Raw genomic sequence first — 15369 nt, 5'->3', positions numbered from 1 at the left:
GCAGAGTGAAATGAAAAAATTGCAAGTTAATAACAGTGATGCCTCAAAAAAAATTTCTTGGACAATTTAACATTGCTTCATCCAAGGTCACTTCTTAGAGCTGATTATTTTTAGTAATTTGCAGATGAGTCCATTCTACCTTGGTTATGGTCAGTGAAGAGCAAGAAAATACTGAAGAAGGTTTAAGACTCAAGGTTATCTTTTTCAGATAAGACTCACCCTTGTTCCTTTTTATTTGCTTAAGACATGGCAGAAATAATTTTCAAAGAAACAAAACTTTAAGCCTATGCATATTTTATTGGAGATGTAAAGTCATTGTAACATAAAACATCAGGGTTAAGGGTAGCAGAAGGACATTGTGTAGTAGATCTTTAAGCAATATTTCACATGGGAAAGAAATGTTCAAGAAATTTTGCTCGTATTTTATTCTGATTTTCTTTTTAAAAAAGTACTGCAGATTACATTTTGTCTAAATATTGATAGAGATGACCAGATATAACTCATTTTTAAACGTCTAGAAAACTTGCAAGTTTGCTTTTACTCAATTTCAAATTTGAAATTATTTTAAATAGTCCTTTAAAATATTACCTTATTTTACACATGAATAATTAAGATGATATATTCAAATATAAAGAAGAAAATGAATATTTCCAGTAATTTTGGTACTCATGAATAATGTTGGTCTTTTAATGTATAACTGTTTGTGTGTGTGTGTGTGTGTGTGTGTGTGTGTGTGTGTGTGTGTGTTTATAGAGAAGAGGGAGATGAAAAGGAAGACAGATTTGTTTTCTTTTTTAAATGAGCTCACAATGAGGAGATAGTCATATTTTATCTATCAATTTGTCATGGGCATCTTTCTGTGTCATTAATCATTGATTTGCATCTTAATTTTAATGACTTTCAAGTGTGTCTGTAGCATCTAATTTTAATGAACATTAGAATACTTACAGGTTTTCACCATTACAAACAATGTTAAAATGAACTAATATAGCTTTCGGTAGATGTCAGATTGTAGAATAAATTTTAAAAATAAAAAATTATGGAAATTTATGCATATGAAAATAACCAAAATACTCTCTAGAAAGATATACCTGTTCATACTTACCATAGATGTATTTAAATGTGCACCTTTTATATCCCTACAAGAAGGGCATTCGTCTTTAATTATGTAGGTGAAATTGGGTATCTCAGAATTGTTGTATTTTGCTTATTAGTTATTAATACATTTTCAAACATTTAACGGCCATTGCACTGTCTTCTGTGAATTACTGTGAATTACTTGTTCATGTGTTTTGCTTGTTTTTTTTTTTCCTACTAGTATGGTCCTATTTTTCTTATTGCTATTTAATGATTACAATTGATCTTCTTCCTCTACTGCCAGGTTCTGTTAACTACTGATCTGCTTTCTCTTTTTGTGCCTGGCTTATTTCGCTCAGCATTATGTCTTCAAGGTTCATCCATGTTGTCGTATGTTTCACGAGATCGTTCCTTCTTACTGCCGTGTAGTATTCCATCGTGTGTATATACCACATTTTATTTATCCACTCATCTGTTGAAGGACATTTGGGTTGTTTCCATCTCTTGGCAATTGTGAATAATGCTGCTATGAACATTGGCGTGCAGATATCTGTTCATGTCACTGCTTTCCGATCTTCCGGGTATATACCGAGAAGTGCAATCGCTGGATCGAATGGTAACTCTATATCTAGTTTTCTAAGGAACTGCCAGACTGACTTCCAGAGTGGCTGAACCATTATACAGTCCCACCAACAATGAATAAGAGTTCCAATTTCTCCACATCCCCTCCAGCATTTGTAGTTTCCTGTTTGTTTAATGGCAGCCATTCTAATCAGTGTTAGATGGTATCTCATTGTGGTCTTAATTTGCATCTCTCTAATAGCTAGTGAAGCTGAACATTTTTTCATGTGTTTCTTGGCCATTTGTATTTCCTCTTCAGAGAACTGTCTTTTCATATCTTTTGCCCATTTTATAATTGGGCTGTCTGTACTATTGTCATTGAGTTGTAGGATTTCTTTATATATGCAAGATATCAGTCTTTTGTCAGATACATGGTTCCCAAAAATTTTTTCCCATTGAGTTGGCTGCCTCTTTACCTTTTTGAGAAATTCCTTTGAGGTGCAGAAACTTCTAAGCTTGAGGAGTTCCCATTTATCTATTTCTTCTTTTGTTGCTTGTGCTTTGGGTGTAAAGTCTAGGAAGTGTCCGCCTAATACAAGGTCTTGCAGATGTTTTCCTACATTATCTTCTAGGAGTTTTTGGTACTTTCTTTTATATTGAGATCTTTGGTCCATTTTGAGTTAATTTTTGTGTAGGGGGTGAGGTAGGGGTCCTCTTTCATTCTTTTGGATATGGATATCCAACTCTCCCAGCCCCATTTGTTGAAAAGACCATTATGACTCAGTTCAGTGACTTTGGGGGCCTTATCAAAGATCAGTCGGCCATAGATCTGAGGGTCTATCTCCAAATTCTCAATTCGATTCCATTGATCTATATGTCTATCTTTGTGCCAGTACCATGCTGTTTTGGCAACTGTGGCTTTATAATAAGCTTCAAAGTCAGGGAGTGTAAGTCCTCCCACTTCGTTTTTCTTTTTTAGAGTGTCTTTAGCAATTCGAGGCATCTTCCCTTTCCAAATAAATTTGATAACTAGCTTTTCCAAGTCTGCAAAGTAGGTTGTTGGAATTTTGATTGGGATTGCATTGAATCTGTAGATGAGTTTGGGTAGAATTGACATCTTAATGACATTTAGTCTTCCTATCCATGAACATGGAATATTTTTCCATCTTTTAAGGTCCCCTTCTATTTCTTTTAGTAGAGTTATGTAGTTTTCTTTGTATAGGTCTTTTACATCTTTGGATAAGTTTATTCCTAGGTACTTGATTTTTTTAGTTGCTATTGAAAACGGTATCTTTTTCTTGAGTGTCTCTTCAGTTTGTTCATTTGTAGCATATAGAAACATTACTGACTTATGTGCATTAATCTTGTATCCTGCTACTTTGCTAAATTTGTTTATTAGCTCTAGTAGCTGTATCGTCGATTTCTCAGGGTTTTCTAGATATAAGATCATATCATCTGCAAACAATGAGACTTTTACTTCTTCTTTTCCAATTTGGATGCCTTTTATTTCTTTGTCTTGCCAGATTGCCCTGGCTAGCACTTCCAGCACAATGTTGAATAACAGTGGTGACAGCGGGCATCCTTGTCTTGTTCCTGATCTTAGAGGGAAGGCTTTCAGTCTCTCACCATTGAGTACTATGCTGGCTGTGGGTTTTTCATATATGCTCTTTATCATGTTGAGGAAATTTCCTTCAATTCCTACCTTTTGAGGTGTTTTTATCAAAAATGGATGTTGGATTTTGTCAAATGCTTTTTCAGCATCTATTGAGATGATCATTTGATTTTTCCCTTTTGACTTGTTAATGTGTTGTAATACATTGATTGATTTTCTTATGTTGAACCATCCTTGCATGCCTGGAATGAACCCCACTTGGTCATGGTGTATGATTTTTTTAATGTGTCTTTGGATTCGATTTGCAAGTATTTTGTTGAGGATTTTTGCATCTATATTCATTAGGGAGATTGGCCGGTAGTTTTCCTTTTTTGTAGCATCTTTGCCTGGTTTTGGTATTAGATTGATGTTAGCTTCATAAAATGAGTTAGATAGTGTCCCATTTTCTTCAATGTTTTGAAAGAGTTTGAGTAAAATTGGTGTCAGTTCTTTCTGGAAAGTTTGGTAGAATTCCCCTGTGAAGCCATCTGGCCCTGGGCATTTACTTGTGGGAAGATTTCTGATGACTGATTGGATCTCTTTGCTTATGATGGGTTGGTTGAGGTCTTCTATTTCTTCTCTGGTCAGTCTAGGTTGTTCATATGTTTCCAGGAAATTGTCTATTTGTTCTACATTATCCAGTTTGTTGCCATACAGTTGTTCATAGTATCCTCTTATAATTTTTTTAATTTCTTCAGGATCTGCAGTTATGTCACCTTTTTCATTCATTATTTTGTTTATATGGGTCTTCTCTCTTTTTGATTTTGTCAGTCTAGCTAGGGGCTTGTCAATCTTGTTGATCTTCTCAAAGAACCAACTTTTGGTGATATTTATCCTTTCTATTGTTTTTTTTGTTCTCTATGTCATTTATTTCTGCTTTAATCCTTGTTATTTCTTTTCTTCTACTTGGTTTAGGATTGGTTTGCTGTTCATTTTCTAGCTTCTTCAGTTGATCCATTAGTTCTTTGATTTTGGCTCTTTCTTCCTTTCTAATATATGCGTTTAGTGCTGTAAATTTCCCCCTTAGCACTGCTTTTGCTGCATCCCATAGGTTTTGGTATGTTGTGTTCTCATTTTCATTCGTCTCTATATATTTAGCAATTTCTCTTGCTATTTCTTCTTTAACCCACTGATTGTTTAGGAGTGTGTTGTTTAACCTCCAGGTATTTGTGAATTTTCTAAGTCTCTGATGGTTATTGACTTCTAATTGTATTCCATTGTGGTCAGAGAATGTGCTTTGAATAATTTCAATCTTTTTAAATTTATTGAGGCTTGTTTTATGTCCCAGGATATGATCTATTCTGGAGAAAGTTCCATGAGCACTAGAAAAGTATGTGTATCCTGGTGATTTGGGATGTAATGTCCTGTATATGTCTGTTAAATCTAATTCATTTATCAGATTGTTTAGGTTTTCAATTTCCTTATTGGTCTTCTGTCTGGTTGATCTATCTATAGGAGAGAGTGATGTGTTGAAGTCTCCCACAATTATTGTGGAAACATCAATTGCTTCCTTTAGTTTTGCCAATGTTTCTCTCATGTATTTTGTGGCACCTTGATTGGGTGCATAGACATTTACGATTGTTATTTCTTCTTGTTGAATTGCCCCTTTTATTAGTATGTAGTGGCCTTCTTTGTCTCTCAAAACATCCCTGCATTTAAAGTCTATTTTATCTGAGATTAATATTGCTACACCTGCTTTCTTTTGGCTGTAGCTTGCATGAAATATTTTTTTCCATCCTTTCACTTTCAGTTTCTTTGTGTCCCTGTGTCTAAGATGAGTCTCTTGTATGCAACATATTGATGGTTCATTTTTTTTGATCCATTCTGCGAATCTATATCTTTTAATTGGGGAGTTTAATCCATTTACATTCAATGTTATAACCATGAAGGCATTTCTTGAATCAGCCTTCTTATCCTTTGGTTTATGTTTGTCATATTTTTCCCCTCTCTCTATTAATATCCTTTATTGTACCCATACCGAATCTCTTTAGTACTGAACCTTTCTCCAAGTCTCTCTGTCCTTTCTTTGTTTCTCTGTCTGTAGGGCTCCCTTTAGTATCTCCAGTAGGGCAGGTCTCTTGTTAGCAAATTCTCTCAGCATTTGTTTGTCTGTGAAAAATTTAAGCTCTCCCTCAAATTTAAAGGAGAGCTTTGCTGGATAAAGTATTCTTGGCTGGAAATTTTTCTCACTCAGAATTTTAAATATGTTATGTCACTGCCTTCTCGCCTCCATGGTGGCTGCTGAGTAGTCACTACTTAGACTTATGCTGTTTCCTTTGTATGTGGTGAATTGCTTTTCTCTTGCTGCTTTCAGAACTTGCTCCTTCTCTTCCGTGTTTGACAGTGTGATCAGTATATGTCTCGGAGTGGGTTTATTTGGATTTATTCTATTTGGAGTTCGCTGAGCATTTATCATTTGTGTATTTATGTTGTTTAGAAGATTTGGGAAGTTATCCCTAACAATGTCTTTGAATACTCTTCCTAGACCTTTACCCTTTTCTTCCCCTTCTGGAACACCAATGAGTCTTATATTTGGATGTTTCATATTATCTATCATATCCCTGAGGTCCATTTCGATTTTTTCAATTTTTTTCCCCATTCTTTCTTTTATGCTTTCATTTTCCATTCTGTCATCTTCCAGGTCACTGATACGTTGTTCAACTTCCTCTAATCTTGTACTATGAGTGTCCAGAATCTTTTTAATTTGGTCAACAGTTTCTTTAATTTCCATAAGATCATCCATTTTTTTATTTAGTCTTGCAATGTCTTCTTTATGGTCTTCTAGGGTCTTCTTGATATCCTATGTATCCCGTACTATGGTCTCATTGTTCATCTTTAGTTCTTTGAGTAGCTGCTCTAGGTGCTGTGTCTCTTCTGATCTTTTGATTTGGGTGCTTGGGCTTGGGTTATCCATATCATCTGGTTTTTTCATATGCTTTATAATTTTCTGTTGTTTTTAGCCTCTTGGCATTTGCTGAACTTGATAGGGTTGTTTTACGATTTGTAGACCAATTGAAGTCCTTATCTCTAATTTATCAGATCTACAGCTTCGTGGAGTACACTTTCTCTAACTAATCAGCAGGTGGCGTCCACGAGCCACCTGTTCTCCACAAGCCAGTTCTCCCCTGCTTAGCCTTTTTGGTGAGTGGGGGAGTGAGTCTTGTGGGGTCCAATTGGTGTACCAAGCTTGCGTGTGTAGTTGGTGTTGCCTGCCCTGTATATGGGGCGTGTTTCTGGGCAATCAGGGAGTGGGGGTGGCTCTAACAATCAAATCTCCCTGGTGATCCTAGAGTTTTAAAGCTGCTGCAATAGTCTAATCCTTCAGTTCAGTCCTGCCAGTTTGTCTCTGCCACTGACCTACAAGCCCTTGGTATTGCCGTATGGCTCCTGAGACTTGCAAGAGGGCCCCTCTTCCAGGCTGTGCACCCCGGGTCCTCTGTTGAGGGATGACTGTGCTATGTCACAGGTGATTGCCGTCCCCCCAGGGCAGTTCTGGGCTGCTGGGCTGTGTAGGGAGGCTCCCAGTCTGCTGAAATGATGGCTGAATGGGGCTTTGTTAATTCACACTGCTCCACCTTCCCAACTCTGGGACAATCAGCTGAGGTTGCAGGGAAGGCTAATGTCCACACCCAGTTTTGTGGTGTGTGCCTGTTATTTGAAGCACTTCCATCACACTGGGTTGTCTGGGGCAGCTCTGGGCTATGGGGCTGGCGATGGGCAGGAGTGTTTCCTGTCCACCAGGATGATGGCTGTGAGCGGACACCCCCCTTTTCTTGGGAAGTTGTGGTGTTTAGTGAATTTTCTCAGCCACTGGATTATTGTCTTTTGTCTCAGAGCTCTCTTAGTTCTGCTCTTGTCTTGACCTGCCCAAATTGCAAGTCTTTGAAGCTTTTTGTATTGGGCTTCTTAGAGTAATTGTTTTAGAAAAAGAAAGAAGGATTAAAAAAAAGGGCCCTCCTCAGAGATCTAATGGGTTATTGAAATGCTAAGAGACAAAGCAATTAGGGCCATTAAGGAAAGGTCCACAGGGCAGAGAGATCAGCTTTTCTTCGGGATTTGCATATGAGCCTCAGGGCCTGAGCTCTGCCCTTCCCCTTTCTATGTTCACCAGAACTCCAAAAATCCTCTGCTTTTATTTTGGAGTTTTTCGTGTTGTTTTTTTCTATGCCTGTCTCCTCTCTGCTGGGCTGGCTGCTCTCAGATTCTCTGGTGTCTGGTCTCAGTCTATCTGTGGTTGGAGTTGGATCAGTAGAATGAGTTTCTGATAAGGGCTGCCACTGCAGTTCTCCCTTCTCCTTCCCGGAGCTGACAGCCCCTCCTCCCACGGGACTGAGCCTGGCAGGGAGGGGTGCGGGTCCCCTGGCCACAAAAACTTACAGATTTCGCTGATCTCAGCAGTTCCACGTTTTCATGAGTTTTGTATGAAGTATGCCCAAAGTCAGAGTGCTCTGTGGTGTCCAGTCCACGCAGTTCCTGGCTTTGTACCTACTTTCCTGGAGGAGTAACACTGCAAGCAAATGTGAAAATCCTTAAATTGCTGGTGATCTGCTTTCTACACTACATAGATTTTTCTAGATGTTCATATAAATGAAATGATACAGCAGATAGTCTTTTGTGTCTGGCTTCTTTCATTCAGTATAATGCATGTGAGATTCATCTATGTTTATATACAAGTAGTTCCTTTTTATTCCTGAGTATAGTTCAATTATATGGATATATCACAATTTGATTATCCATTTAAACATTTTTTGAGTATCATGAATATAGCAGAGTTTCTGGTTATATAGCTGCTATGAACATTCTCGATACATTTTTCACCCACTAATGTATTGATGAACACTCAGGTTGTTTTCACAGTATGGCAGTTACGAATGCTGCTGTGAACTTTGGTGTGAATATGTCTTTTTTAGTTCCTGCTTTCAATTCCTTTGGGTTTATACCTAGAAATGGAATTGCTGGGTCATATGGTAATTCTTAACTTTCTGAGGAACCATGAAACTGTTTTCCACAGCAGTTGGACTATTTTACATTCCCACCAACAATGAAGAAGTGTTACTATTTCCCCACATCCTCTTGTTGGATGGTTATTTTTTTTTATTTTTTATTTTTTTTAGTAGTAGCCTTTCCAGTGTGTGTGAAATGGCATCTAATTGTGGTTTTGATTTGCATATCCCTAATGGCTAATGATGTTGAGCTTCTTCTCACATGCTTTTTTGTCTTTTGTGTATCTTCTTTGGAGAAATGTTTATTTAAATACCCATTTTTGATTGGGTTATTTGTCTTTTTGTTGCTAAGTTGTAAAATTTCTTTGTAAATTCTGGATATTAAGCCCTTATTGCACATGTTGTTTCCAGTTACGTTCTCCCATTGTGTAGGCTGTCTTTTTATTTTCTTGATGAAGTCCTACAAATGGTGCTGAGAGAACTGGATCTCCATATGCAAAAGAATGAAGGAGAACCTCTACTCACACTATGTATAAAATTTAACTCTAAATGGATCAAAGACTTAAACATAAGAAAAAAAGACTATAAAACTCCTAGAAGGAAACATAAGGAAGCATCTTTAGGACCTGTGCTAGGCAATGGTTTCTTGGACTTTACACCAAAACTACTAGCAACAAAGGACAAAATAGATAAATAGGACTTTCTCATTATGTTTTTAATATGTGTAGTGATGCCCTCTCTCTTATTATCTCTTTTTTTTAGATCAGCCTAGAGAGGGGTTAATCAGTTTTATTGATACTTTCAAAGTGCCAGCGTTTGGTTTCATTGTTTTTTCTCTATTGTTTGTCCATTTCCTATTTCATAAATTTCTACTTCTACATTTATTATTCTTCCTTTTGAGTTTTTCGGGTTTAATTTCCTCTTCTTTTTCTGGTTTCTTGTTGTGGAAGATTAAGGAAGGTGATATAAGACTTTCCTTCTATTCTAATACAAACATTTTAACTGCATCTCACAAATTGAGATATTGTGTGTTTTCATTTTCATTCAAGTCAAAATATTTCCCAATTACTATCATGTTTTTCCTTTGACCCATGTGTAATATAGAAGTGTGTTGTCTAATTCTCAAATACTTGGGTTTTTCCACTTACCAATTAAAATTATTTCACATTTACTTCTACTGTGGTGAAAAACTGTTTGCATAATTTCATTCTTTTAAATTTATTAAGGTATGTTTCATGACCCAGAATAGGTCCATGTTGGTAATTATTCCACGTGAGCTGGAAAAAAAGTGTTTCTCTTGTTCAGACTGGAATCTTCTACAAATGATAATTAGATCATGTCAGTTTATATACTGCTCAAGTCTTCTGTAAACTTACTATTTTTTCTTCTACTTATTCTTTTAATTACTGAGGAACTCATGTTGAAATCTCCTGCTGTAGTTGCACAGTTTTCTATTTATAAGTGCTATTAGTTTTTGCTTCATATATTTTTAAGATCTTTTATTAACTGCATAAACTTTTAGGATTATGTCCTCTTGATGAATTGATTTCTTTATCATTACTTAATTATCATAGTTATCCTGATAGTATTCATTTGATCTCAGATCTCTTTTTCTGACATATAGCCTTTCCAGCTTTCTTCTTTGCTGTTTGGGTATTTATTTAATTTGAAAATGCAGGTAGATATCTAATAACATCTCCTTTTTATTGTAATAAAATATATATAACATACAATTTACCATTTTAACCATTTTTAAGTATATAATTCTGCATTATTATGTATATTCACAATGTTGTGCAATCATCATCACCATATATTTTCAGAATGTTTTCTTCATCCCAACAAAGACTTTGTGCTTATTAAGTAATAATCCCTATTCCTTCTTGCCCCTTGCCCTGGAAATCTCTATTCTATTTTCTGTCTCTATGAATTTGCCTATTCTAGATATTTTATTTAAGTGGGATGCTGCAATATTTGCCCTTTTGTGTCTGGCTCATAAAACTTAGCTTCTTTTTGAGGTTCACCCATATTGTAGCATGTGTCAGACCTATATTCCTTTTTATGGCTGAATAATATTCCATTGTTTGTATAAACCACATTTGTTGAATTCATTTATCTGTTGAATTTGGGTTGTTTCTACATTTTGGCTATTGTACATAATGCTGCTATGAACATTGGCATAGAAGTATCTGATTCCTTGTTTTAGATTCTTTGGGATATATACCAACTTGTGGAATTTCTGGATGATATGGAAATTCAATGTTTAACTTTTTGAGGTACTGCCAAACAGTTTTCAATAGTGGCTACACAATTTTACATTCTGCCAGAAGAATTTGAGAAAGATTGGTGTTAATTCTCCTTTAATGTTCAATAGAATTCACCGGTGATGCCATGTGGTCCTGGATTTTTCTTTGTTGGGAGGTTTTTGATTATTTTTTAAATGTCTTTGTTATATGTCTATTTACATTTTCTCTTTGTTCTTGAGTTAGTGTTGGTATTTTGTGTTCATGGTAGCTTGAAAGTTATTTCAGTTAAGGTGTGGTCCAACTCAATCAGTATGGGTGTTAATCCTGTTAGTGGAGGCCTTTATAAGCAGAATGAAAAAAAGTATATAACTAGACTGTCATACTATATATTGCTGTTGTCACATATTATATGTTTACAAATCGTCTGCCCATTGACATAGTTTTATAATTATTGTTTTATGCATTTGACTTTTAAATCACATAGGATAATGTGTCAGTTAGAATATAATATGTCACCCCCAAAAGTCATATTCTTTAATGCAATCTTGTGGGGACAGACTGATTAGTCCATTGATTAGGGTGGAAATGATTGATTAAATTATTCCCATGGGGATATGGACCCCGCTCATTCAGGGTGGGTCTTTATTAAATTGCTGGAGTCCTATAAGAGAGCTCACAGACAGAAGGAGCTCAGAGCAGCTGAGAAAGACTTTCAGAGAGACACTTGGGAGCTGACAGAAATGTTCAGAGATGCTTGGAGTTGCAGACAGAAGGACGTTTGGAGATTCTAAGCTAAGGACGCACAGGAGCTATGAGAGGAGATGAAACACAACCTGGGACTAGCAGATGCCAGCCATGTGCCTTCCCAGCTGACAGAGGTGTTCTGGACAATATCTGCCTTTCTTCAATGATGGTATCCTCCTGTTGATGGCTTAGTTTGGACACTTTTACAGCCATAGAACTGTAAATTTTTACCCAAATTAACCCTCTTTATAAAACCCAATCCAATTCTGGTATTTTGCATTTTGGCAGCATTAACAAACCAGAACAGATAATAAGAGGAGTTACAAATTAAATGTGTAATACTGACTTTTCTATTTATTTATACAGTTACCTTTACCAGTGTTCTTTATTTCTTATTATAGTTTTGAGTTACTGTATAGTATACTTCATTTCAGCCTGAAAAACTCCCTTTAGCATTAGGAGAACAGGCTTATTTGTAACAAATTCCCTTAACTTTTAATTATCTAGAAATTTCTTAAATTCTCCATTTAAAAATTTTATTAGAGAAGTTGTGGGTTTATAGAAAAATCATAGATAAAATACAGGATTCCCATATACACCACCACCCTATTATTAACTCCTTTCATTGGTATGGTACATTTGTTATAATCAATGAAAGCACATTGATGAAAGCATAACTGTGCTATTAACTATAGTCCATTGTTTAACTGTGTTGTATAGTTCTATTCTAGTTTCCTAGGCTGCTCAAAGCAGATGTCATGAAACAGGTTGGCTTTAAACAATGGGAATTTATTAGCTTACAGTTATAGTCATGTGAATGTCCAAATCAAGGCATCATCAGGTTGATGCTTTCTTCCTAAAGACTGACTGCCTGCAATCCTTGGGTCCTCTGCCATATGGCAACACACATGGCGGCACCTGCTGATATCTCCCTTTTCTTCCCAGTTTTGCTGTTTTCAGCTTGCTTTCATGGCTCTTGCTCTCTCCCTCCCTGTCTCTCTCTCTCACTCTCTCTCTCTCTCTCTCTCTCTCTCTCTCTCTCTCTCTCTCTCTCTCTCTCTCTTTCCATTCCATTTATAAAGGGCCCCTGTAATAGGATTATTTTAACTGAAATAGTCTCATCAAAAGATCCTATACTTACAATGGGTTTACACTCTACAGGAATGGATTAGATCTAAGAACATTTTTTTTAGGGTACATATAGCTTAAAACTACCACAAGTTCTATGGATTTTTTTAATAAAAATTATTCTAGTAACAAATATACAACCTAAAGTTTCCCCTTTTAACCATAAGCAAACATATATTTCAGTTCTGTTAAAAACATTCACAGTGTTGTGCTACCATCACCACCATCCATTACCAAAACTTTCCCATCATCCTAAATAGCTGTACATTTTAACCGTTAACTCCCTATTCCTTATCTTCCTATATTCTATATTCTGACTCTATGAATGTGCTTATTCTAATTATTTTGTATCACTGAGATCATATAATATTTTTCTTTTTGTGCCTGGCTTATTTCATTCAACATAATATCTTCAAGGTTCATCCATGTCGTATATATCAGAACTTCATTCCTTTCTACAGCTGAATAATAGTCTATTGTGTGTATATATCACATTTTCTTTATTCATTCATCAGTTGGTTGACACTTGGTTACCTCCATCTTTTGTCAATTATGAATAACAGTCCTCCTTCACAATGCTGTGTTCCATAAGTTTTGGAATGGTGTGTTTTCATTTCTATTTGCTTCATGTATTTCCTAATTTTGCTTGTGATTTCCTCTTTAACCCATTGGTTTTTAAAGAGTATATTCTTTAATTTCCGCAAATTTGTGAATTTTCCATTTCTCCCTGTTATTGATCTAGCTTGATGTCGTTGTTAGAGAAGATACATTGCATGATTTCAATATTTGTGAATTTATTCAGACGTGTTTTGTGACTTAACATGTAGTCCATCCAGGAGAATGACCCATGTTCACTAGAGGAGAGTGTGTGTTCTACTGTTGTTGGATGAAGTGTTCTATATATGTCTGTTAGGTCTAGGTGTTGTTGAATATTGTTCAAATCTTCTTTTTCCTCATTATCTACTGTTTAGATGTTTTATCCATTGAAAGTGCTGCATCAAACTCTTCTGTTATATACAACTGTCAGTTTTTTCCTTCACACTGTCTGTATTTGCTTCGTATATTTTGGGACTCTGCTGTTATGTGCATATATATTTATAATTAGTACATCTTCCTGTTGAATTGTCCCCTTTATCAGTATATAATGACCGTCTTTGTCCCTTGCAACTGTTTTTGACTCTAGGTCTATTTTATCCAATATAAGTATAGCTACTACAACTCTCTTTTAGTTAATACATGCATGGTATATTTTTTTCCATCCTTTCACTTTCAACCTAGTTATGTTTTTGAATTTAAGGCAAGTCTTTTATAAACATAGTATTGTTTGGTTATGTGTTTTTTTAATCCATTCTGCCAATCTTTGCCTTTCCACTGAATAGTTTAATTCATTTACATTTGAACTCACTATTGATAATGCATGACTTTCTTCTGCTATTTTGCTATTTAGCCATGTAAATTTTATATATCTTTGTCCGTTAATTCTTATGATTATGGCTACTTTCATATTTATTTGATTTTTTGTTTTGTACCATATTGAGTCCCTTCTCACTTCTATCTGAACATATTTTCATATAATTTCCTTGTGTTTACCATGGGGTTAAAGTTTAACATCCTAATTATATAGCAATCATATTTAATATGCTACTAACTTGACTTCAATAGTGTACTCATAAACTGTTCCTATGTCCTGCCCTCCTCCCAACATTTTTTCTACTTATTACAGATTATATCTTCATAAATTATGTGACCCAACTCATAGATTTACCATTACGTGTTATGAATTTGCATTTTATTATCTTTAGGAAGTAAGAAGTGGAGTTACAAACCAAAAAATACACTATAGTGTTACTGACATTTGTAACTACCAAAATGGTTACATTTACTGGGCTTTTTAATTTTTTTATGCTGCTTTGAATCACTTTCTGTTCCTTTCTTTTAAGTCTGAAGACTTGTAGGGCAGGTCTAGTGGTGATGAACTCCCCCCCATTTTTTTTTTTTTTTTTTTTTACATCTAGAAATGTCTTAATCTCTACCTCAATTTTGAATGAAAGTTTTGCTAGATATAAAATCTTGTTGGCAGTTGTTTCCTTTCAGCACTTTAATTATTTCAATTCACTGCTTTCTTACTTCCATGGTTTCTGATGAGTAATTGGTATTTCATCTAATTGGGACTACCTTGTGCGTAGCACATTGCTTTCCTATTAAAGCTTTCAGAACCCTTTCCTTGTCCTTTGCATTCAGCAGTTTGATCAGCATGTGATGGTGTGTTTTTCTTCAGAGTTGTCTTGTCTAGTGTCCTCTGGCCTTCTTGGATTTATATATGTGTGTCTTTTGCTGTGTTCAGATATTTTCCTGCTATTATTTCTTTAAATAATCTTTTTGCCTCTTTTTGTTTTATTCTTCTTTTGGGAATCCCATAATGCTTATATGTTTGATGGTGTCTCAGAGGTCTTTTAGGATATTTTTACTTTTTATAATTGTTTTTTCTTTCTGCTCTTCTTTATGAATCATTTCAATTGTCTTGTCTTTGCATTCACTGATTGTTTCTTCTCTGAGCTCCATTTGCTCTTGAAACCCTCCTGGGAATTTTTCATTTCAGTTATTGTGGTCAACATAACACTACTCCAGTATTTCTGTTTGGTTCCTTTTTAAAATTTTTTATCTCTTTATTGAGATTCTCATTTTCATTCATTATTTTTCTTATATCCTTTAGTTCTTTCTCTGTTTTTTCCCTTCTTCTTCCTTAAGCATATTGAAGACCATTTTCTAAAAATCTTTGTCTAGTGTGTCCACTTCTTCACTGGTCTTCTGTGGATTTTTGTCCTCTTCCTTTGAATTGGCCATCATTTCTTGTTTCTTTATTTGTTTTGTAATCTTTTGTGGCATACTGTACATTTTAATATTTATTCCCAGAGATATCTGTTTCTGGAGTTAGTAACCCAGCATGTGATATGACAAGATTTTCTTGAGTGCCAGTAGCTGACCAAACCAAACAAACCAAAGCTAAAACACTTTTCAA

The sequence above is a fragment of the Choloepus didactylus genome, chromosome 1 (genome assembly GCF_015220235.1).
Source record: "Choloepus didactylus isolate mChoDid1 chromosome 1, mChoDid1.pri, whole genome shotgun sequence".
Lineage (NCBI taxonomy): Eukaryota > Metazoa > Chordata > Mammalia > Pilosa > Megalonychidae > Choloepus > Choloepus didactylus.
This window is presented reverse-complemented; position numbering follows the sequence as displayed.